General features: G+C 41.5%; 1 protein-coding gene across 13 annotated transcripts in view; it reads right to left on the minus strand.

Annotated features, from left to right (window-relative positions):
- ATXN1 (ataxin 1) overlaps positions 1-25,569 on the minus strand; it is a 405,519-nt gene that overhangs the window by 350,239 nt on the left and 29,711 nt on the right. Inside the window, exon 1 of one of the 13 annotated variants that reach the window (XM_006079297.4) lies at positions 15,437-17,723. The exons of the other annotated variants lie outside the window; for them this stretch is intronic. The gene's annotated coding sequence lies outside the window, so the exon portion shown is untranslated. Of the gene's footprint in view, positions 1-15,436; positions 17,724-25,569 lie in introns of those variants that run through there. 13 annotated transcript variants of the gene reach the window in all.

A 25,569-nucleotide genomic window follows, 5' to 3' on the forward strand; every position in this document is an offset into this window, starting at 1 on the left:
GAAATGAAAATATATGTCCACAAAAAGACTTGCAAAAGAGTATTTACAGCTGCTGTCTTCATAATAGTCAAAACACAGAAACAACCCAAAGGTCCATAAACAAGTGAATGAATAAACTGTAGTATACACACACACACAGTGGACTACTAGTCAAAAAAAATTTTTTTTGAACTGATACATGCAACAGTGTGGGTGAATCTCTAAAATCATATGTTAAACAAAAGGAGGCAGATACCAAAAAAGTACCTACTGAATGATCTCGCTTGTATAAAGTTCAAGAATAGACCAAACTCATCTACAGTGAAAGAAATCAGAGCAGTGGTTGATTATGCGCAGGGGGCGAGGGGGAGGAGATTAACAGACAGGAGAAATAAAGACTCTCTTTGGGGTGAGGGACATGCCCTGGATCTTGAATAAGGTGCTAGCCACACAGACATATCCAGTTATCAAAACTCACTGAACTATACATTTAAGCTGTGTGCATTTCACTGTATATAAACTCTTCCTGAATACAAATGAATTTATTAAGTTAAGATAAAGATGTACTTTCCATCTGGAGCACCTGCCTGGGGATAACCCCTGCTCTTCGTAAGGAAAAAGTGAACAGAGACGCGCTTCAGTGAAAAAAAAAAAAAAAAAGCCGTGCAAGGGAGGCCAAGTAAGAAAAAGCCAAAGGCAGAGGAAGAACAGTGGTCTGGTCGAGTGAGAAGAGAAATCGAGAAGACTGAGTCAGAAGGGGAAGGTACAAGCCAAACAGGAAGACGCGAATGAGCTGAACGTAAGGAGCAGAAAATTACAGACATACAATTGTGTTTTAAAATAATACAGCTACTGAGTTACACTCTGAAAAGAACTGAAGGCAATTTTATTTGGAAACTGTCCTCTTCTTCCCTCCACACCTCAGTTAATCAAGTGGGAAACAGGGGAATTCGGGGAAGGCATGAACCTAAATACATCCCTCTCTTTTTCTTTTTTGAAAACCAACCACCATCAATATAATCCTGAGTTAACACATTCCTGTCTATGGCATTTGATCAATGATAAACATCACAAGGTCACATGTGGCTGTTAATATATTTAGGTATAGACATGTTAGGATAATGAGATTCACAATCTATTCATTCCTTTAATAAGTGAATGAAACCATGACCACAAGTCCCTCTGAGGGAGTATCCTAGTTAACTGAAGCTGGCCTTGGAACCAGAGATAACATTTCTCCTCCTTCCAGTTGAATTAATAAGACGAGCAGGAGATGACTAACATGAGCAGTTGATGAAGCAATTAATGCTAACTCTCTCTCTTACTCATCCCCTCCAGCAAAAGAATTAACCCTGGCTGAAAAAGTAGACACCATGTGAGCAGAATGAACTTTACCACACCACGGAGCTACAAGCGATGAGTAGGAAGGATCCGGTCCAAACTCTCTGAATCTAGGGCGACCTCTACGAGATCAAATTTCAATAAGATTGCATTCATCAGCGCTGCTTCCTCTATTTCAATTTACCAATGCTGGCTTTACAGGAATAGCTTTGAGACATTCCTACAAAATTAGCTGACTCACTGAATTTTTAAAAAAGGAGAACAGAGCAAAAAAGACACCACTGGCCTCTGGTGCACATGCATGTGTGAAAAAGCATCTCTGTGTTGGAGTGGATGCCGAAGAGTGATGATCTGCCAATGTTATTTAGGCTACTTGTGGGAGAACTGCTTAATCCCAAAGTCCCTTCTTGTTTCTACTGGCTGAGGTATCTAGAGAGAACCAAATATTCAGGAGTAGCCAAGAGTCTCAGAAAATGTCTGGTTCAGGCGATTTTGGTGTGTGTGGATGGGGGAAGGAGGAGACATTGAATATTATTAAATAAATTATATATATATATATAATATGGGTGTTGAATATTATTTCTCATATTATATACTAATTTATCACAGTAATATTAATAAATTCAATTGGACGTGTTTGTATATATTAATAAACTCAATTTATTAATATATTACATGTATTAATATTAATAAATTCAACTGGATGCTTTTTCACAATGCATTCAGTTCTCCCACCACCTGAATACCCACTTTCATCCTTAGAGTATGGTTCCTAGAACCCCAGCATCGATATCATGAGGGAATTTTGTTACAAATGCATATTCCCAGGTCCCAACAGAGGAATCAGAAATCCCAGAGCCCAGGATTCGGCAGTTTCACACGCCTTTCCAGTTAATTCTGATGCTGTCTCAGTTTGAGACCTACTGCCCTAGGTGATGCTCCTCTGACCCACTGTTTCTGAACCTCCGTCTCCACTGTCTCAAGACAAAAAGTGAAGACTCGGTAGCCTTCGTTTTGCGGTGCCAGGTCTGCAGAGCTTGAGTCACTTGCCCACGACCACAGTGTTGAAGCAGGGCCAAGCCAGCACTGAAAACAACTCTCATGTGTATGGGGTTTTATAATCTGTTCAAAATGGATTTCCAAAATAACCCTGTGAGGTAGTCAGAACTGTTATGGATATCCTTCACTCCCAGATGAAAAGGCTGGGCTCAGGGAAGTTAATGACTTAAGTCTATAAAACTAAGTAACAGAGTTGAGACTAGATCACCACCCCCCCACACACATTTCCTGATTCCTGGATTGGCGTTGTCGCTGTTTCTGGCAACCACCCAGCACCCCTTCACCGTGTACCCACACATGTGTGCCAACACCCAGGTGTGAGAATTTGCACATTGAGAACGGATGGTAAAGTAACAGGAATCATTTGTCTTCACCTGGATTCTAACATTAAAAATAATCCAATAAGATGTAATAGTCACATTCTGACCGGCCCATTAGCATGTACTACTGCTACTCTTGTTTCTCACTTCCGCCCACCTCTATGAGCTGGTCCCCATTTCCCCAGATTTAGGAGAACACCATCTGACTGAAACGAGACACTTGAGAGAGCACCCACTACCACTAGCGTTTGTAAACAGCTTCTCAAAAAGATGGGGAAGGCAAATTCCCTTCAGCCTTTCCAATCCAGTCCTTTTTAAAGTTTCCCTTTTTAGCACTTTAAAAATACACGTTGACACGTACATACTGCTACACATAAACGAGAAACCAACAAGGACCTACTATATAGCACAGAGAAGTCTGTTTAATATTCCGCAATAACCTAAACAGGAAAAGAATTTTAAAAAGAATATAAAAATGTATATGTATTAATATAACTGAACCACTTTGTTGTGCACCTGAAGCTAATGCAACGTTGTTAATCAACTATTCTCAAATACAAAATAAAAATATTTTTCCAAAATGCATATTTTCACTTTGGAAAATACAAAAATGACCCAAAAATACAAATCTCTCAGACAACACTTAACATTTATCCTGTTTGATTTTTTTCTAAGTACAGACAAAAAATAATTAATAATATGCAAATAGAACAATTTTTTAAAATTTGGACTATGCCACTTATTGTCCTATATACATTTCTTTGAAAGCTATGATGGGGATAGGCTGAACTGCAGAGTTATACTACATCATCATGAAGCAAGATACTTATATTCTAATTCTAGTTTTAACATGTTCCAAAGAGGGCTTATTAATTCATTAAACTAATAAATAAAATTTATTCTAGGTGAATTCTTACCTAGATCAATCCTACGAACTAAGAGCTATGGAACCTGCCAGATAATTCACACTATATACTGCCAGGAAATCACAGGAACAAGGTTCACTGAAGTCTAATCTCTACCTCATCCATTGCTCTGGACATGAATGGAAGCTGGGTTCTCTCATTTTCCACGTCATCACCTGAGGTGGACATTCACTCTCCCATTCTCTCCATACCGCTGCCCTCTGCCCATGCCAGCCCCACTGTTACTCACTTGAGTAACAAAAGGTCTCACAACTCTCTGCTTGGAATTCGTCCTCCACCCTGGGTCAGATCTAATACACATTTGCACAGACTACCAGAAATAATGAAAACAGCTGACATTACTGGGCACATCTCATGCAACTGGCACTATGCTAATGCTTTTCATACATCTTTATGACAAAGAGGCAAATGTTATCATGTTACTATTAGAGATAAGGACTTTAAGGTTTGGAGAGGTCAAATAACTTGGTCCAAGTCACACAGCTAAATAGATTTGGAGCAGCATGACCCCAGAACCAATCCCATTTGTTAACTCAAAAAACTGCATGCTATCTGTCATCAACAGCGGTGGTTTCCAATATTATTTTTTAATCCAAAATTTTGCCAACTGTGAACAATAGATATTTTGCTCTAAATATCTGTTAATCAAAAAAATACACAGTGACCAAAAAGATACTATTAATTTAGTAACACTTTAAATGAATTTGGGGTTGATGAATTATCATATCAACCAGCTACATATATTTGGGAGAAAGCACTGATTTCTGTTAGTGATATTAATTATTAAACCCACACACGAGGCTTACACTGCATATGGATTTATGTGTGCATGCTAAGTCACTTCAGCCATGTCCCACTCTGTGTGATCCTATGGACTGTAGCCCACTGGACTCCTCTGTTCATGGGATTCTCCAGGCAAGAATACCGGAGTGGTTGCCATGCCTTTCTCCAGGGGATCTTCCCAATTCAGGGATCGAAACCACATCTCTTACATCTCCTGCACTGGTGGGCAGGGTCTTTACCTGCTAGGACCACTTGGGAAGCCCATATGGATGGGCAGGTCCTCCTTCATAAAAACTGTGGTCTCCTATTGTCCTAAAATCTACAGGTTAGAGACCCCCAGAAAGTAAAGTCTTTATCATGAAATACCATGAACTCCACTATTTAGGCCCAATCTACATTTCCAACTGTGTTTCTTGTCCCCTCTTTGCCACATACGCTCCGCCCTACCTCTGGGTGTGGTAGACAAGTATTCCTACACTACTGGATTTCGTGCCTAGAGGCCCCCAAGCCACATCCATCGCAAGCCTCTTTTGAGAGAGTTGTTCAGCTCAAACATCTTCAACTCTGTGGAGCCACCTCTGATAACACCTCTATCCCCCATGATCAAATGAACACAGTTTTCCGTTTATTTGATCGTGGCCCTGTGATGACATTTAAACACACTGCAAATAAAAAGACATTCAAATATCTGACTCTTCCTCTCATCCAAATTTCCAGAGGGTAAGGATAGCATTTATTCATCAGGGTTCTTAGCCCTTCTCTCCACTCTCAGCCTTTGGTAGGTGCTGTCAAATGAATATCGGTACCAGCCTGGTTGGTAATTTTATCCGGGGGAAGTCAGTTTGGCAAATAGCTCTTGCCACTAAAGGAGCTCTATTCTGTGTGTCGTAATGGCTGATCATCTGTAAACTGTAAAACTCCCAACGTCCCACCTCCAAAAGCCAAAGGCAAGTACTCACACTAGGAACTGGAAAGTCTGAGTCCAGTTTCTGGCTCTCTCACGAAGCAGCTCTGTGACCTTTACGCAAGTCTCATTCTTCTCTAATCCTCCATTTGTTCACTGAATTTCGGTGGGAGGAGGGGGACTAAGCTTCCAGTTCTTACTTGTTGCAATTCTATGACTTGCAAATTCTACAGACCAAGGTTGGCAAACATTTTCTGAAATGCACCCAAGAGTAAATTATTTCATACTTTGTGTTGGTTGACGATCCCTTTCTCAACTACTCATCTCAGTTCTGTAGTTATACTGCGAAAGCCTCCATAGACATTAGATAAATGAATGGACACTGCTTGTTCCAATAAAACTTTATTTATAAAAAAGTGGCAGCAGGCCAGATATGGGCTGTAGGCCATAATCTGCCTATCCTTGGTCTGGGCAAATGCCTCCATGTTGCTGTGCAATTCCCAGTGCTTGATCTGAAGTTATAATTCACTGGGTGTTTATTACAAAGTCCCCAAGGGTCTTATAAAGAGTATAATGAGGAGTATAATAAGATATACACCACCACTCCCCACCAGGAACTTGAAAATGCGAAAAAGAGATTGCCAAGTCAGAGGTTTACAGTAAGAACTAGACTTAATGGATAAGAATATACACATACAAAGTCAATGAAGACAGCAAAGTCCCACCCCCACCCCCACCACAGCCCCCTGCTCCAGCCAGTACCTGTGAATTACATTCATAAATTTAAGAAAAGATTGTCTTCCAAAGGGGCCATGGGTTGGCTCTTCCAGGGATGAGTACAGTCACTAAAGCAAATGTGAGCAGTGCCAAGGCTGTTGTGGGTAAGAAAGTGGCTTCACTATCTAGACGACCCTGGTGAGATGACGGTAGGTCCCACTAGAAAAACATCCTTCTCCTGAGAAAAAGAGAGCAACAGCTCTTCCCTGTTCTGATTCCAGGCTCACCAAGCAATTACCTAACTCCCTATGAAACATTTCTTAAGGAGACCTAAGTGCTGTAACCCTTACTGCTACCTGCATCGAGAAAGCAAGCAATTTCTCAAAGTGAATCAACAGAATAGCTTCCACTTGTGATTTACATTCCAGAGTAGCTTGACACAGAGCATACGCTGATCTCGGCGCCCAAGGATACGCGAGTGACGCATCTCACTGTGAATTACCACGCCGGCATCAAAGTGCGTGCTCCGCCCAGACGTTACTTAGCTCTTTGAGTCAGTGTGGCAAGTCCTGGACACAGACCTGAAGCCATCTCTGGGCTGCAGGGCGGAGGGTGGCGAGTGGGTGGAGACCCAGCCAGCCCTCTCCAACAGCCCGGCTGACACACCACTTCCAGCTCTGCTCACTTTCAACTGATTTGAAGCCAGAGCATTGGCGGGTGCAGAACAGGGTTTCTGTTTGCCTCCCTATGCGTGTGTACAATGAAAGTCAGCAGCAGCTCTGAGTAAACAATCTAAAAACCAGACTTAAGTCGAAAAGAGCAACAGCCAAGTATTCATAGTTCTAATGAGTGACTGGCTTGGCTGCCACCATAAGGTGCAAGGAAGTTTATATAAGGGGTGTTGGGGGTTTTTTCTGCCCTAATATATTGTCTTCATTGGAGTATAGTTATATCACAATGCTGTGTTAGCTTCTATTGGAGAAGGAAATGGCAACCCACTCCAGTGTTCTTGCCTGGAGAATCCCAGGGACGGGGGAACCTGGTGGGCTGCCATCTATGGGGTCGCACAGAGTCGGACACGACTGAAGCGACTTAGCAGCAGCGGCAGTGTTAGTTTCTGCTAGCATGGCAGAGTGAATCATAAACCTCAACTGTGGTGAAGGGTCAGTGATGTCCAGAAAATGCTAGATCTCTGGCCCTACTCAGCTGAAAAACAAAAGCTCGGTCCTGAAGTCAGAAGAGTTTTAGCCACACAAATACGACACTGAATTTTGCCTAGTAATAAGCCTGGAGCAAAATGAAAGAAAGGGCTCCAAAAGGTCAGGGCCTGCTTCCCTAAATCATGCCAGGATATCTGAGGCCAAGCGGCCCCAGACCTAGGAGAAAAGGCAGAGCAGAGCAGCTCACTGCAGAGGAGCAGGAGCAGGGAGCACCTCCTTTCCTGTTTGCTGTGACACGATCCAAGTTCCACCTTCTGTTCCAGAACTTCTAACCCATAGGTCACGCTCCTACTCACAGAAGAGCCGACGGAGTGAGCACGTCCCCTAGGAGAACTCTTAACTTTCTAATTTGCAGTGTGTTCTGTTGGCAATGCTGTGTTTGGTGGCACAATCCAACTAGGAATTAAATATTATACGCTCACTAGTAAATTATCAAAATGTAAACTAACAGCTATAGCCGACACCGTCTGAAACTGCCAAGAACTTTCACACTGTGACTCTAGTGGGAAGGAACCTCCCCCCACCCCTCACCCCGCTCTGTTTAGTCTTTGGCTAGGTTTGCCCTTGATGACAACGTGCTCACGTATGTGTGCGGATAATGTCGACAAGAAGATGACCGTGCACTTTGGTTCCTGGCTTTTCACTTGGAATTTCCAAGCAGGAGTATCCTGGGTGCGGATAATATTCAGCAAGATAAACCTGTAATTTTTCTAAGCATTTCTACTCATCATAATTTTGAAAATCACTTTCCCTGACCACTATACTTCTTGGAGAGAGAGAGAGAGAGTGTGTGTGTGTGTGTGTGTGCGCGCGAACACGCGCGTGTGTTCCGTCACTCAGTCATGTCCAACTCGTGTATTAATTTCTCATCACATTTACCATAGTGCCTTGCACACAATGAGTATTCAATAAATATTTGGCGAAGGGCTGACCTCACAATATCAATTCCAATTAACAGAAATCCGGCCTTTCAAGTGAATTAATGACAGGAACAAAATGCTACATCACAGAAAATGTGACTGTTCTATAGTCCTCTATCTTCCTACATGGAAAACTATGAAGTTCTTCTATATTAAAAACTCCTTAGGAAAGAGCAAAACATGCCTATTTTCCTATGCCCCCGCAAAGTAGAGGATGAAAGAGCAAGTTTACTTCCCTTGTACAGACTGAGAAATCACCTTTGAAATTCACGCTAAACAGCTAAATGGAGCAGCAGACTGTCAAAAACTGTCAAGCGAAATAATTATTGATTGGAGAATTAAAATTAAAAATGAATGTAGGTTAATAGATGAAGATGGCTGGAAGAAAAAGCATATCATTTAAAACTAGAAAAAATCAGACAGTGAATCTGCCAATCAGGCTTGTCGAGCTTAGAATGAAACAATTAAAAAAAAAAAATAAAGATAGCAATGAAATAAAAATTAACCACACAACGGCCTTTGTGACAGCCAAGGATAACTGAGCCAGGTTCTCCTGATGGCTTGCTTCCCTTCCTCAGTGTTAGCCGCTCAGTTGTGTCCGACTCTTTGCGACCCCATGGACTGTAGCCCGCCAGGCTCCTCTGCCCATGGAATTCTCCAGGCAAGAATACTGGAGTGGGTAGCCATTCCCTTCTCCAGGGGATCTTCCCAACCCAGGGATTGAACTCAGGTCTCCCGAATTACAGGCAGATTCTTTACCATCTGAGAGACCAGGGAAGACATTGACATAAATGCCAGGGTTGAGAGATTGAAACTGGTGATCATCAGTTTGGTGATCTTCATGCGAATGGACTGAATCGTGGTCTCCAGTCCATGACAACCCTCTTCCTGGAGAGGAGTGTTCTTTGGTACTACCCCGTCTCTAGGCTGACAAAGCTCTCCTTTATAGATTTGCTGAGCTGCAGATCCACACGTCTAAGTTAATGAACGCCCAGCATCTCCCCCTCCTAACAGTTCACGTGCCCCAAACAGAACTCTGGATGGTACCACCCCTGCCTTGGCTTCCTCCTGAACCCGACTCCCCCATTCTCTATGAAGGGCACTACCATCTTGGATTGTCTCTTTTCTTTCCTTGCTACTTCTAATCCATCAAACAAGTCCCCTCTGCCCCACTGTGATGCAGAACCGAATCTGCCCATTGCTCTCCATCTCCCCCGCTCCCCTAGCTCATCTGGAACACTGCAGGAGCTTCTCCTGGTTGATTCTTCATTCACCTACAACCGCTATCCCATAGGATCAGCCATCTTTATGAAACACCGCAGACACCACCACTTCCCCCGCTTAAATGCCCTCCATAGTTCCCGTGATGAGTTGAACAGCGGGCCCCAAAATGATATGTTCACATCCAGAACCTGTGACTATGAGCTTCTATGGAAAAAGGGTTTCTGCAAGTGTACTTAAGTTAAAAAGATCTCAAGATGAGATCACCCCGGATTACCTGGGTGGGTCCCAAATCCAATAACCAGTGTCCTTAAAAGAGACAAAAGAGGACAAGACACAGACCCAAAGGAGAAGGCCATGTGAACACAGTGGCAGGGACTGGAGTGACTCTGCCACAAGCCAAGGAATGCCTGGAGCTACCGGAAGCTTCAAGTGGCAAGGAAAGATTCTCCCCTGGTAACTTCAGAGCGAGGGAGGCAGGGTGACAGCTTGGCTTCAGACTTCTGTCCTCTAGAATTGTGAGGGAACAAACTTCTGTTGTTTCAAGCCACCAAGTTTGTGGTCCTTTGTTAGGACAGCCCTGGGAAACAAATTCAGTCTCCTATCACAGGTAGAATAAAATGCAAGTCCTCTTGCCTCTCACTCCAGAGCGAAAGCCTCTTCCTGATGTCAGGGCCTTTGCCTGACCATTCTCTCCATCTGCAAAGCTCTTCTGATGATGTCACCCCCCGCAGCATTCCTACACATCACTGAAGTCTCTGCATGAGTGTCACATGCTATGAAAGGGTTTCCCTGACTTCCCCAAATAAAGTCACCCTCTGTCTGCCACCATCACTCTTTCTCCCCTAATGCACCCTGCTCTGATTTTTGTCTGAAATACACAGCACACTTATGGATTTATAAGCAGTCTGCCTCCCCTATGAAAAGGTAAGCACTCTGAGAGCAGGGGCTCACACTGCATTTGTTCATTTATATACCCAGTGTACACACTCTGCCTGGCACCTGAATATCCAGTTGCATAAGAAGGAATAGTTTTATTTTCTTCTTCTAAATTATAAAAACCTGACTTGATAGCACCATCAAGAGAGACTCTGTTACAGGTCCAACGGGCGACTATGATTTTTGAAGTCTCTGAGAGTTACAATCCCTCATCCATTATTATATCAAAATACAGTTAGTTGATCAAAGTGTGGCTTTTCCACTTCTATTACTGGAGTTAAGATGAAGCACAGTGTAAAGGAGATATCTAGATCCTTCAGCTACCAGCCATGTGACCCTAGGTAAATAATTGTCCTCTTTGAACCTGGAGAATGGAATGCTGAAACTTGTTGTGTCTGAATCCACAGGACGCCCCTGAGAACCAATTGAGGTCATTTAATCAACAAAGTATTTCTCTGGATATTGTGCAGGCCAGATGTTGTGCCAGCATGGTGACACAGCCAGAACCTAGACAAGGTATGTCTGCCCTTATCAAACGCAGATCCAAGCATACAGCTTTGCAAGTGGCAAAATGTGCATATGTAAAAGCAGGGGGGTGCAATGTGTGCTTGACACTCCAATGTAACCAGCTCCCTATTTCCAAACTGTTCAAGGCTTTCTGCTCTGCATACTTCTTAACACAGAACAAGAAGATAGATCTCCCAAGACATTGATTACCCTCTTCACTCAATCATCCGCACAGTTTGCATGGGAACCTCATTTGTCTCCTGCTGAGCAATTTCTAATATAGGAAAAAAAAAAATCAGAGCTCCCATGAACAAGGGTATAACATTTAGTCATCTAAAAATGGGGATGGGACAAACCGTGAGACGTTATTTATTTTTTTTACTTATTTCAAAATAAACACGCTGTTTTAAATACGTACCAGGGGTGTGAGCAATACCAACTCAAGGTAGTTCATATGTGGCCATGTCACAGTAGATTTTTGTTTTTTATTGACGCACAGTTGATGTACAATGTTACGTTAGTTTCAGATGTACAGCAAAGTGATTCAGCTATACATGCACGCGTGTGTGTTCAGTTGGTTTAGTCATGTCCGACTCTTTACAACTCCATGGACTGTAGCCCCCCAGGCTCCTCTGTCCATGGGATTCTCCAGGCAAGAATACTGGGTTGCCATGCCCTTCTCCAGGGGAACTTCCTGGCCCAGGGACTGAACCCACGTCTCTTACATCTCCTGCATTGCTGGTGGATTCTTTACCCACTGAGCCATCTCAGTGGGTGGCTCCCAGTTATACATATATATGTATATTCCTTTTTTTCAGATTATTTTTCATTATAGGTTATTACAAGATTCTGAATATAGTTCCCTGTGTTATACAGTAGGTCCTTGTTGTTCATCTATTTTACATATAGGAGTGTATATCTTAATCCCAAACTCCTAATTTATCCCTCCCCACCCCCACCCCTTTGGTAACCATAATTTGTTTTCATATGCTATCAATTATATGTGGAACCCCGCCCCCCAAAAAGATACAAATGAACTTACTTAAAAAAACAGAAATCAACTCACAGACACAAAAGAAACTTAGGGCTGCCATGGCCATTTTTAATCAGGTAAAAAAAGGTAGCCCACAGCTTGCTTTATGTAACTCAGACGTAGCATCTTATCCTCAAAGCTGTACAGACCTTTCAATTCTACATTAGTGGTTCTTATAAAACTCTGGAGGGCCAGAGAATTCTTTGAGAATTTGGTGAAAGCTATAACCTTGCACCAGAAAAACACATCATATAATGTCATGTAAATACAGTTACTGGGGAGTCACGGGGCATTCTGAGAAAGTCCAGTGACCAGAAATGCAAACTCTCCAACCACTCTACTTTACTGTCAGCCCATGGGCACCTCGCCCAGCCTCCTCACCTGATCACTCACCTGTGTTTCTCTCCCCGGCTCTCCCCTTGGTGTATGCAAGTGCTGAAACCACAGTATATATAATATAAAATCCAAAACAATAGGAAAAAATTAGATTATACAGAGAAAATATGTCAAATTATAAAGTCCTGAATATTGACTGGAAGGACTGATGCTGAAGCTGAAACTCCAATACTTTGGCCACGTGATGCGAAGAGCTGACTCATTTGAAAAGACCCTGATGCTGGGGAAGATTGAAGGCAGGAGGAGAAGGGGACAACAGAGGATGAGATGGTTGGATGGCATCACCGACTCAATGGACGTGAGTTTGAGTGAACTCCGGGAGTTGGTGATGGACAGGGAGGCCTGGTGTGCTGCAATCCATGGGGTCGCAAAGAGCCGGACACGACTGAGCGACTGAACTGAACTGAACTGAGTCATCATAGGAAGCAAATCTGATCCTATACAAGCTTTGCTAATTAAGCTCTGCTGTTAGTATTTTCTATAATGAAAATTAAGGTTTTGTCATTCAAGTTCTTTAAATGAGTAAGTTAATGCATCTAACTTGCTAAAGTTGAACATATAGTGTTGCTTCACCCACTCTGTTACTGACAATACAAGCAGTCAATGTGGGTAACAAGACTAGGGGTAACTGTAAGTAACAATACCGGTATAAGTGTGAGTAACAATACTATAAGCACGAGTAACAACACTAGTGGGAAGTGTGAGTAACAATACTAGTTTCCCACTCTGTTCAAAAGTTCTGTTATGGTAGGAATTAAAAGGGGAAAAAAAAAAAAACCTAAGATTTTTCTTCCAAAAAAGGTACAAAGCATTTTTATCCAAGAACTTTGAATGTGCACTGTCATGCATAAAGTTGTCTTTAAGGAAGGTTGGTATGCTACATTTTAAATACTTAAGGTTATGTTCATATAAACATTTACACAGGCTTCTTAGAAATAAAGAAGAATTCTGCTAAGGATTAAAAGCCAGTTCCATGATTTATAAATTATTTCAACTAAAAATTCTAAACTATGAATTCTTTAAGGTTATTTTCCAATAGAAGAGGTCATTGCTTCAAGAGACAGAGTAACATACTATATTATCTTTCTTTCATACTTTAAGGTCTTAGGCAGATCATCTCTGGGGACATTTTCACTTAAAAAAAAAATGCTTTTTTGTGATCCTTTAAAAGGTAGTCTACCCTTATGTACTTAAAATGAGTTCAATTACCCATGGTCAGATTGCACAAAACCTATTACTATAAATCAACTACCAAAAAACAAGCTACAATTATTACTTAATCCTAAAAAAGGGTTAAGAGACAAAACTCAAAAGCAATCTTTTATAGATAAGATAAAATTCTGTTATGTATCATGCCTTTAGTTAAACCTTTTATTTATAAATCTAGCAAATTTCCCTGTGTAGGCTAAATTTCCTTAAGCTTTTCTGGACAAATTCCCTGCATTCAACATCATAAATTCCAATGTTTAGTCAGAAAAGAGGCTCTGGAGCATTAAGATAATTACACAACTTGAACTTCTAAGTATATATTTTTTTAAAAATTAATAATATACTGTACTTCCTTGCTTAGAAGGAAATTTAAATTACAAAGAATCTGACTTTCAAAATTCTTGAACCCAAAAGCCATTAAAGGAAAAAAAAAACAGCCCATGAGCCAAGGAGCTTCACGAAATATTTATCAGAGTATAACATTTCTATAATATGAAAGCTTCTGGCTTTCAAACTCATGTCCATTTCTACTCCATGGTGTTTTTTAGCATAAAACAAATGCGTGTTGATTCTGGTACAAATCATAAAAGAGACTGTGAGGAATGTTCAAAGTAACCTCAACCATGATGACTTAATGTTCAAAAGATTTTTCTCATGTTAATAACATTTAAATCTTTGCTTCTCTCTGACTCACATGCTTTAGACTGGAAAGTTAACCAAATGGGCTCTCCCAGCCAGGTGTGGGAAGAACTTCATTGTCCTAAGCACAAAATGGATGGCATTCCCTTTTTCAACTGGACAGACTAAATACGGGTACATTTCATGAGGCAAAAAAAAAAAACAAACCCTTATCCCCAATTCCTCAATAGGAATCTAGAGAAAATTCATGAAATCTCAGCAGCTTATTTAAGGTGTCTTTTTGATTAATGGGAAATCTAAAAAGTCCCCTGGCGTTCAGATTCTGTGGGCACCAAAGTTCTCCTCCAGGCATGTATGGTCATGAAGGAGCTGTAATATCTTCCATGATAATGGCCTCTAACCAAGTCAAGTGTTCAGCCTGAGACAGGCTGGGACCTGGGACCTGGGACCCTTTGCTGCAGCGCCTGCACCTGGACAAACATCTCCTTGAGCAACAAAATACAAAGAAATAATATGGAGCTAAAAATAGCTGGGTGCATGTGCAGTTAGGGCAACCTATGGACAGCAAGATACGAAAAGACCAAAAACCCAATGTCACGTCTGAGGATCTGGGAGCAAAAAGACATTACTGGGAATGACAGCCAAGTACGATGCATGCCCCCATGCACAGAGCACCACCAAGGGGGTGGACAGACCACGTAAGCCACCCTTTGGGCCCGGCCCCTGAACCCACCCCTACCCTCAACCCATATATGGAACCAGCTCGCCCTACCCCCGAGTGAGCAAGCAAAGGAAACTGTTACTTGTTTTTGGCTCCTTCCTGCTGCAGCAGGAGCCCCAATAATTCAGCCCTCACCTGAATTTCTCATTTGGCCTTTTACCAGTTTCTATTGACTAGGGAAAGTCAAGAACACCAGTTGGTAATGATCCCTAGATTATACATCTGCTCCACCTAGATTATACATCTACCACCACCAGAGTAAGCAACCCTATGAATAGAGTGGATGGACATACCCCCAGGAGCTATTTATAATCTTGTTGTGATTGAAAATTCCAATGGGACACTCAATGGGCAGACCAAGGTGGCATACACACAAGCAGGGCTGGGCTCACTCCATCTCAGGGCTGTGCCATTCACGTCTTTCCCACCAAGGTCAAGGCCCTGGGCTATTCCCAGTTTCACCAGAGAAAGACAGGAAGTGAAGAAGCCCCAGGCCACCGTGGGGCTCCCAAACAAATACAACCCACTTTAACAAGTCAAACCTGCTGATCCTTTATGGTCCATTTGAGGGAAGGAAGGTGAAAAGATGGAAAATACTTTACCTAGTAAGTTCTTAAAGAATGAAAGCGGCTCTACGGTTCTCAGCCCACAGTCCCTTGGACAATTAAAATGAAAGTACATTCATGCCTTTTTGCTTTACACGGTGTATCTTGCCTGCATCTGTTGGACGTTAGATTCCTTCTCTAGAGCCTTCTTAAGCGGGAGAGTGGAGTTTTCTGTTTACTCAGGTTTCCAGAACTGCTATTTATTACTCTGCTACCGAGTGTTTTCATTCCAGCGGAGTGTGATTGTTAATTTGTTATTGCGAGTTTCTCAAGGAGTCAAAACAGCCAGAGAAAAGCATGAGCTACACACAGCAATAAAGGCTGGAAAATGTCTCAACAACATGGAAATGATTCGCTGCCTAAAGATCTAGGGCTTAAGAAACACCCTACCCTTCGATTCATTGTAAATTTGTTCAGATGAAACACAAAAACAGCCCGGTCCGGTTTTCAACTCAGAAACCAAATTCAAAAAAAACATCTTGCTTGAAATATCCTGTGAAAAGGACTTGCAAACTATTTTTCCCTCCTCCCTCTAGTCAGTGAGGTCAATTATCACTTGCACCCAGGATTCCGATTTTACTCCCTACTCCCACCTTCTCTCCTCCAACAAAACTTTGCCCAGGTAAGAGAGACAGCTATCACCATACAAATGGACTACACACATGCCAGCATTTTTCTGCACTGCTTCTTAAAAGAGAGGTAAAAGCAGCCAAGTGAAGCCTAAGCATTTCTACGAGGAAAGACTCCATACATGCAGACCTTTTTGATCAATTCAGATCCCGGTACACAAGGAGCACAGGGGTAGAAATGATTGGTAAATATTAATATTTGCTAAATAAAAGCAGCTGACATTTCTCTACCCTCGTGACCCCGTGTCCTGCAAGCTCTCCTTCCCCACAAGACCCAGAGACACTTTACTTTTGGTTATAGCATGGAAGCCAACCACTGGATTCAGATGAAAATACTAGGAAGGAGCTTCTTCCTCTCAGTGAACTATAAAAGGTTTGAAGTATGTGTGTGTGTGTGGGGGGGGGGGGTGTTCCCAGTAATAGGAAAGAGATTTTAATATAAATCTTAGTGTGACTGTTAGGCTGAATCAGAAAACATCTAAGGTCACAGATCTCATCTGTGAGGATGATGCCAATTATCATTTTTCAATGCAAATTACAAAGACCTCTTGAACACGATTATGTACGACACAAAATGATTTCTTAACAGGGTCCTATTTCAGGTGGCTCTCTGAAGAGTTCAAGCCATATGGAGCCTAATTAGACAGTCAACTTACACCTTCCTTGGTCTGAACTTGTATGACAAATAATATTTCAAAAGCTATTTTTTTTCTAGAGAGTAATGTGTTTGAAAAAGTCATGGTTTATTACCATAAAGTCTCCTCAATCATGAAGTCATTTCTCTCATATACAAAGATGGTTACAGCCATAAACAAATGGCCAAATTCTATTCCATCTCTATCTCTCCCTCCCTCTCTCTTTTCCTAGTAAATTAAGATCAGTAAGTTCAAAACTTTTTGTAATTGTTTAAAATTTACAAATATTAGTAAAAGCATAAAGTAAATAGATGCCTTAAATATGATCAAGGAGCAATCAATTTTGGATCCAGATGTAGATATTAGGAAGGAAGAATAAATGAAATGCATAAATAATTCCAAATTATTGAGACTGGATGCTGAAAATTTCAGCCACTATAAATGTATCAATTCTCCTAACATATCAAAAACAACAAAACATGCTCAGTAAATTGGGTTCAGATAAGATACCTAAATGGAGAAGGAAATGGCAACCCACTTCAGTATTCTTTGCCTGGAGAATCCCATGGACAGAGGAGCCTGGTGGGCTACAGTCCATAGGGTCGCAGAGTCGGACACAATGTAATTGACTTCGCATGCATATGAGATGCCTAATATGAATAAAAAAATAAGCCCAAATTACAATTTTTTTAAAAGAGATATAGTTTCAAAGAAGCAAACTCACAGAGGAGACAAACCAGTGGTTATCAGTGGGGAGAAGGAAGGGGGGAGGGGCAATACAGGAGTAAAGAATTAAGAGGTTCAAACTACTATGTATAAAATAAGCTACATAGATCTACTGTACAACACAAGAAATACAGCCAATACTTTAAGATAACTAATAAATAAGCACAACCCTTATAAATTATGAAATCACTATATTATACAGCAGTAATTTATATAATACCATACATCAACTACACTCCAATTAAAAAGAAGACATAGTTTTAAATTTCTTAAGTACTTATAGAAAAACCTCAAAATGAGCAATAAATTACTAAGTGAATAGGCTAAGAGCTTGTATATATAAACTAAAATAGATACTATATATATATTACATAAAATAGATGCATGAAAATAGGGACTTCTAAAGTGCTTTCTTGTATACTCTTTTCCTTTCTAATGTGCTCACTATTTTGTCTGTGATATAATTTGTACTACTTTTTCACAGAAAATCTTTTATCATTGGCAAATTACTCATATAAACTCAGATGTGGACACGAATTCAGACCACGAAAGGATCAAAATGAACAAAATCTCTATCCAATGAAAGTGAAACCATCGTCTAGTCTGTTTCCTCCATTCACCAAGCAGAGATGCTACTGGGCATAACTAAAGCTTTGCTGAGCAAATGGAAGCGTGGACACTCGTCACTCTTTCCTCACATTTGTATGCACATGTGTACACCCTCAAACGGTGAAGCTGCAGGGAAAATTTAGAGAGCACTCAGTCCAGACCCTCCTTTTACCTGTGATGCTCTGAGGGTTAGAGAGATCAAATGCCTTGAGCATGCCGAGTTGATTAGCGAGAGCAAAGCAGGTTTCTTTCCTTCCTGATCCTTGCTCTTTCTGCCTCACTGCCTGGGACGCTGAGAGGCGGCCAGAGCCTCCAGTCACATGGAGGCTGACTAGGAAGCAAGACATGTAACAGAATGAAGCAATAATGACATGATAAAATGAGCTGTGCAGACAAGTACACAGGAATTGAGGGAAGTGGGGAAGGAGGCTGGTTTGAACAGAAATAGCTGGGGAAGGCATTCCGTCCTGGAGAATAGGAGGCTCATGCTGGACATTCAGGGTGGGGCAGAAGGTGGGGGTGAAGGCAGAGAGTGAGGGAAGAATCTGAGCAAAGCCTGGTGGTGAGAAATAAACATGATATGTACAGGCAAAGGCTGATGCCTGGGGTGGACACCGGATTATGTCCACACTCCACCACTCTCAGTCTCCCTCTCACCAACCCCACCACCCCCACCTCCTCCCACATGCCTAGGAGTCTGCCCTAAACACGATAGAAATAAATTAGAAAACCCCAAAGGAGAACAATGGGGATTTCCAGGTGGCTCAGTGGTAAAGAATCCTCCTGTAAAAGCAGGTTCCAGTGCTGGGTCAGGAAGATCCTCTAGAGAAGGAAATGGCAACCCACTCCTGTATTCTTGCCTGAAGAATCCCATTGACAGAGGAGCCTGGCAGGTTACAATCCATGAGGCCGCAAAAGAGTTGGACACGACCGAGCAACTGAGCAACAACTACCACCCTTGGTCTCCCTGTCAGCAACCACATTGCCACTACCTCCCACAGACCTAGTATGCATGCATGCGTGCTCAGTCACTCAGTCATATCTGACTCTTTGCAACCCCACGGACTGTACTCTGCCCTAAATACACACAAATACTACACAAATAAAGTAGAAAATCCTAAAGGAGAACATTATCATGATAAAAAGTAACTAAGTCATGAACAGCATTTACTAGGTACCAAGGGCTCTCCTAGGTGTCATAAAAAAAAAAAAAGTAAAGTGAAAGTGTTAGCCTCTCAGTCCTGTCCGACTTCTTGGCCGACTATAGCCGGCCAGGTTCCTCCGTCCATGGGATTTTCCAGGCAAGAATACTGGAGTGGGTTGCCATTTCTCTCTCCAGGGGATCTTACTGACCTAGGGATAGAACCCTGGTCTCCTTCATTGCAGGCAGATTCTTTACCATCTGAGCCACCAGAGAAGCCCTTCTAAGGTGTCATATGTATCCTGATTCATTTAATCCTCATGCTGATTATAATCTCCACTTTGCACTTTTCAGATGCAGAAACTGAGGCCTTAAGTGACTTGGTCAAGGTAGTATATGTCAGGGCTGGTGTTTAAATCACAGGAGATTTCAAAATTCTGGGATATCCAACAATAACAGAACACATGGGCATAACCGGCCAAGTTTAAGCTGCCGCTGCAGGACAGCTTGGCACCCCATGCCCCACCGCACAGGCTTCATTCCTGCCTGTTCTCTGATAATTCAGTCTTCATTGCTAAGGAATCTCCAGGCTGTAGTCACACCTGCGGGGCTACTTCCAAAAGCCCAGGAGAGCTGATCCAAAAGGGACCTCAGCAATCCAGACACGGTGGACATCTGAGACAAGCCCTTCTACAGAGAGATGGCTGCCTGGCCACCGAGAACAAATTTTATAACATCCTCTCTTCCTGTACAGAGTATCTGGTCATAGAGTTTGTTATCGGCAGAACCAGGATTTAAAAAAAACTGTGACCTATGTCTGTTTTCTCTCTCACCCTTTTTCTCCCAAGGTGTATATTTATATTTTTGGCAAAGCAGTCAAAGGGAAAACATCACAAGAAGCCTTCCTGTGGGGTTCGCGGTAAAATGAGTAACAGCTGGAAGGAGAGAGCAAAGAGAAAGTGAGTCATGGATACGGAGTTTAATCTGTAAGATTTTTCCTCTGGCTTTCTTTTAAATGTTTTCTCTAAACTCAGAGCTGGAGGCTTACATTTACACACTCCAGAATTCCACCTGAGACTGTAGCATCTCAGCCCTCTGTCCTTTTCACAACAGTGCAACTTAAATGAGGCCATAACTGCAAGAGATTGGCCAGGGAGATGTGGGCTAGGGAGACCTGTCCACATTTGGTTTACTAAGACCTCACAAACTCCTTTTCCAAAGAGTCAGGGTCTTTTCCAATGCGTTGGCTCTTCACATCAGGTGGCCAAAGTTTTGGAGCTTCAGCTTCAGCTTCAGCTTGACCTTCCAATGAATAGTCAAGGTTGATTTCCTTTAGGATTGACTGGTTTGATCTCCTTCAAAAAGACCCTGAGTCTGGGGAAAACTGAGGGCAGGAGGACAAGTGGTGACAGAGGATGAAATGGTTGGATGGCATCACTGACTCAATGATGAGTTTGAGCAAACTCCAGGAGATAGTGAAGGACAGGGAAGTCTGGCGTGCTGCAGTTCATGGGGTCACAAAGAGTCAGACGTGACTGAGCAACTAAACCAACAGCACCATCTCCTGCATCGATGTGCAGCTCTGGGTACCACAGACTAAAAAGCCCTCCTTTGATTATTAATCCCCACAGTCCTATTTTACTTTCTCCTATGAATTCTGGTCCTTCCAACTAATTCTTGACACAGTAGAAAGGGGAAACAGACCCACTGACCATAAATCACATGGGTACTTAAGTGTTTTTGTGCTTACTAGGGCTTCTAGCATATTAAATGTTGAATACTCTTCTTCCTGACTCCCCAGATGAATGAAAAACCACTGAGATCATCAATGCAGGGGCAGCAACAGACTAAAAAAGAAATAAACTTTTCAAAATAAAGAATAACTTCAAGTATCTTATTAAAAATAAAATTAAATGTCTTTGTATAGTAAATGAAATCTCTTACTGCACAATTACAATTTAAATTGTTAACTATCTTAAAGGAAAAAAAAATAACCTTTATATAAGGTGAAACTTATAGGGGAAAAAATATATGAACACAAAGCTTTCTGGAATTAAAAAGCAGAACAAAAAATATAGACATATATACACTATAGATACTATGTCAAATAGATAACTAATGAGAACTTACTGAACAGCACAGGGAGCCATGCTCAAAGCTCTGTGGAGACCTAAATGGGAAGGAAATCCAAAAGTGGGGATATTTGTATACGTATAGCTAATTTGGGGCTTCCCAGGTGGCTCAGAGGTAAAGAACCCACCTGCCAATGCAGGAAATGTGGGTTCGATCCCTGGGTCAGGAAGATCCCCTGGAGAAGGAAATGGCAACCCACTCCAGTATTCTTGCTTGAGAAATCCCATGGACAGAGGAGCCTGGTAGGCTACAGTCCATGGAGTGGCAAAAGAGTCAGACATGACTCAGCGACTAAACAACAACAACAACACAGCTGATTCACTTTGCTGTACAGCAAAAACTAACAAAACATTGTAAGGCAACTATATGTCAATAAAAAAGCTTTTTTAATGCTCATGGTAGTAAAAATGATAATAGCTCCTTAAAAACCAATAAATATATTTTTTTAATTCTACAAAATACAAGAAGAATATTTGAAGAAAACCCTCTATCATTCTTAGGAGCCATGTGTACCAAGACTTATTAATCGTACCCTACATAAGGCTTGCATTCAGGTCCACTGCTCTTTTCTAATAAAATTTTCCTTCAAGTTCTCCTTTTGTCGTGAACTTGGGTTATGGCCTTCCCACTGGCTATATACAACCACACATATCTTTCAAAAGCTAATTGAAGCATAGAGACGTTAAACATGATTTATTCAAGGTCAACTCTCCAGTCAGTGGAAAACCCATAAATACAGCCTCTCCATAAATACTGAAAGCGAAGAGGAACTAAAGAGCCTCTTGATGAAAGTGAAAGAGGAGAGTGAAAAAGCTGGCTTAAAACTCAGCATTCAAAAATCGAAAATTATGGCATCCGGTCCCATCACTTCATGGCAAACAGATGGGGAAACAATGGGAACAGTGACAGACTTTATTTTCTTGAGCTCCAAAATCACTTCAGATGGTGACTGCAGCCATGAAAGTAAAAGATGCTTGCTCCTTGGAAGAAAAGCTATGACAAACCTAGACAGCATATTAAAAAGCAGAGACTACTTTGCCGACAAAAGTCCATCAGTCAAAGCTATGGTGTTCCCAGTAGTCATGTATGGATGTGAGACTTGGACCATAAAGAAAGCTGAGCACTGAAGAATTGATGCTTTTGAACTGTGGTGTTAGAGAAGACTCTTGAGAGTCCCTTGGACTGCAAGGAGATCCAACCTGTCAGTCCTAAAGAAAATCAGTCCTGAATATTCATTGGAAGGACTGATGCTGAAGCTGAAGCTCCAATACTTTGGCCACCTGATGAGAATAACTGACTCATTGGGAAAGACACTGATGCTGGGAAAGACTGAAGGCAGGAGGCAAAGGGGATGACAGAGGATGAGATGGTTGGATGGCATCACCGACTTGATGGACATGAGTTTGAGCAGGCTCTGGGAGTTGGTGATGGACAGGGAAGCCTGCCTGGCGTGCTGCAGTCCATGGGGTTGCAAAGAGTCAGACATGACTGAGCGACTGAAATGAACAGCCTCTCCACCATGAAGTTTCTGGGTGCTAGGCCATACTGCATGAAGTTTTGACTCTTGATTGTTGTTTTCAAAATTCCCTTTGGTATTTTAAAGCAGCTCATGTTGACAAGCTAGCAAATTTCATTAACATTGCACAGTTTCACATTCTTGGACCTATCACACATGCCAATTCGTTTTTAACATGTGCATTTAAAACTTCCTTTAAGATACTGTGTAACTGACTCAAAGATACAGGAATGGGAATGGGTTTAGTAGCCTAAAGTATATTTTCTTCCTATTAAATGCAGCTGAATCACAGTACAGGGTAAGAAGTTGCTGCAAAAAGAAACCCTCTGCATTTAAGGCATCACTCAATCATAGGAGACCATGTCCTAGGATAAGACTGCATGAGCAGTGTCTGGCAAGGGTGGAAAAGCAAGCTCTGGGAGTGCAAGATGCATTTAGAGGGGAAACATCACGAGAACTAAGCTGTATCAAGAAATGAGGGCTCCAGAGCTGTCATAAAAAAAAAAAAAATTTAAGAGCATGTGCAGATTAAACAGATAACAAGAGGGATTTTTTTTTCTTTCTGTTTTATGAAAAGGGAGGTCATTCCTCTTGCTTTCAGGACCTTAAAAATTAAACCAGAGTAGCCAAGGGCTGGAAACTTTTGAAGAGAGCCTTGAGCAGAACGCAGGACCTAAAAACAAGGAGAAACCTAACCCCAGGGAGTTTGTTTTACTTTGCTTTCGGCTACCACACTCAAAGACAACTTGATTGAACAAATGGGCTTTTTTTTTCTGGTATTACTCTATCATGAAAAAACTCATTTGCTATTTAATTTTTATCTAATCATGCTGGCTGTTTTCTATCTGTCTCTTTCTCTTGTCTACCCCCACCCCACCTACATTGGCATTCTCTGTGGTCAAAGAATCTGTTTCAGAATTAGTGTTCAATATAACAAATGTCAAGTAAACACTCTACACATTTCCTGTGCTATTTAAAGCATCCTAAGCAATTATTTGCTCTAAAGTATTAAACTGTAAATTTTCTTAGCTGTGCCAATTCCTATAGAAATAGCTGTCACAGAACAGTACTTAGAATCCTCAAATGCAGCTTTTAAATCAGCGACACTCTAAGTCTACATTTGCCAAGATTTTTCTAGTTTCCATATTTTTACAGCATGTTTTTGAGACAATGTACAAAACTGCAACAAAGTGTTATATGTAGCTCTTTTTTTCATATTTGAAGCTTATTAGTAGGCACATTGGTATCTTTGAACATAGATTTTCTCTAAGCAAAAAGATGAGCGCAAGAAGATACACAGACCCCCACCTTAACCTCAATACTATACTGTTTTTTATTACAGGCCAAAATCATGACCTTTGAAAAATCACATTTCATAAAGCTCCAAATCATATAGTTGGTTCATAAAAAGGTCTCCTAACATTAGTTCGGTAAACAATGCATACTGTATCTATACATACAAACATATGCAACCCCAGAAAAATATTAATACAAGACATACATATATAAATGTGTATGTGGCAATGACTATCTACAGATGCATATATGCCTTTATAAGCACTTTTATGTTTAGCTAGATGCGATTTTTTTAAATCTTTTAAATTCATTACATATTTCTGTGATGCCATGAGAGTAATGTAAAAGTAACCCAGGTCTATGCTCTTAATAACTAAGAGTGCATTAAACTGCCACCTTCTACAGAACTGCATGACCTTGGAAAAAGATTTCATGCAATAGAGTATGATTTACAAACAAAAAACCAAAAATCTCCCTTGCTTATTTGTTTCAAGTAGTTAATTATTAGAATGTATTTTCCAAGTGATGAAAGAATTATATTATTCCCACCACACCCGAGCCCATTTTGATTTTCACACGCTGCACCAGGTATTATTACTACTTGCTGAAAGATAGCATGAAAGCAGTAAGGGACAACAAGGTTATATTATCTTAACATGCTCCACTCAATGGCTCTCGACTGTGTTATGAAGTGCCTCACATTAGTTACCAAAAATGTATTGCTATTTTAAGAGTCACGCTATTAAGGAACCACATGTCTGTAGGGCTAATATTTGTGACTTATAACCTGACAAGATTTTAGAGAGGTGTCTGCCCAGTTACATGAAATCAGCCTCTCGGATGGCCTGTTTGTTACCGTCCCTCCAGAGCATATGCCTTGCCTGGGAGAGGATGCATCCTTCGAGAGCACCAAAGAAACCATCACTCCACCTCAAAATCCCCTACACTAGTTCTGGTCCTCCAGCCTGCACAACACAGCAGAGGACATGCTCCCTAACCTCTTTGTACAGATCTGACTCAGTTCCTCTTTAAGCCCACAATGGTGAGAACAAGGAGGAAGAAGTAAGAGATGACTGAGCCACAAGGAGAGATGAGAAAAAGGAGGGAAAACAAAATAAATATCTGACTGGGGATTTATCTCTGTGCACTTTCGTTAAAAATGTTTTCAAACATCACTCTTCTTTAGTGGCTACTACTTGCTTTTTTTTTTTTTTGCCTGCATCATGTGACATGGGGGATCCTAGCTCCCTGACCAGGGACTGAACCCCTGCCCCCTGCCCCCTGCCGTAGAAGCACTGGATCACCAGGGAAGTCCCAGCAGCTACTGCTAAGGTGGGAAGAAAGGTGACGTGATGCAGAAGGGCCCCACAGAGAGGACATCAAATTCGTGATAATTATGAAATCTGGGTGGACAGTTACTAGAGTGCTCACTGAATTCTTATGCT

The sequence above is a fragment of the Bubalus bubalis genome, chromosome 2, assembly GCF_019923935.1.
Source record: "Bubalus bubalis isolate 160015118507 breed Murrah chromosome 2, NDDB_SH_1, whole genome shotgun sequence".
Taxonomy (NCBI): Eukaryota; Metazoa; Chordata; class Mammalia; order Artiodactyla; family Bovidae; genus Bubalus; species Bubalus bubalis.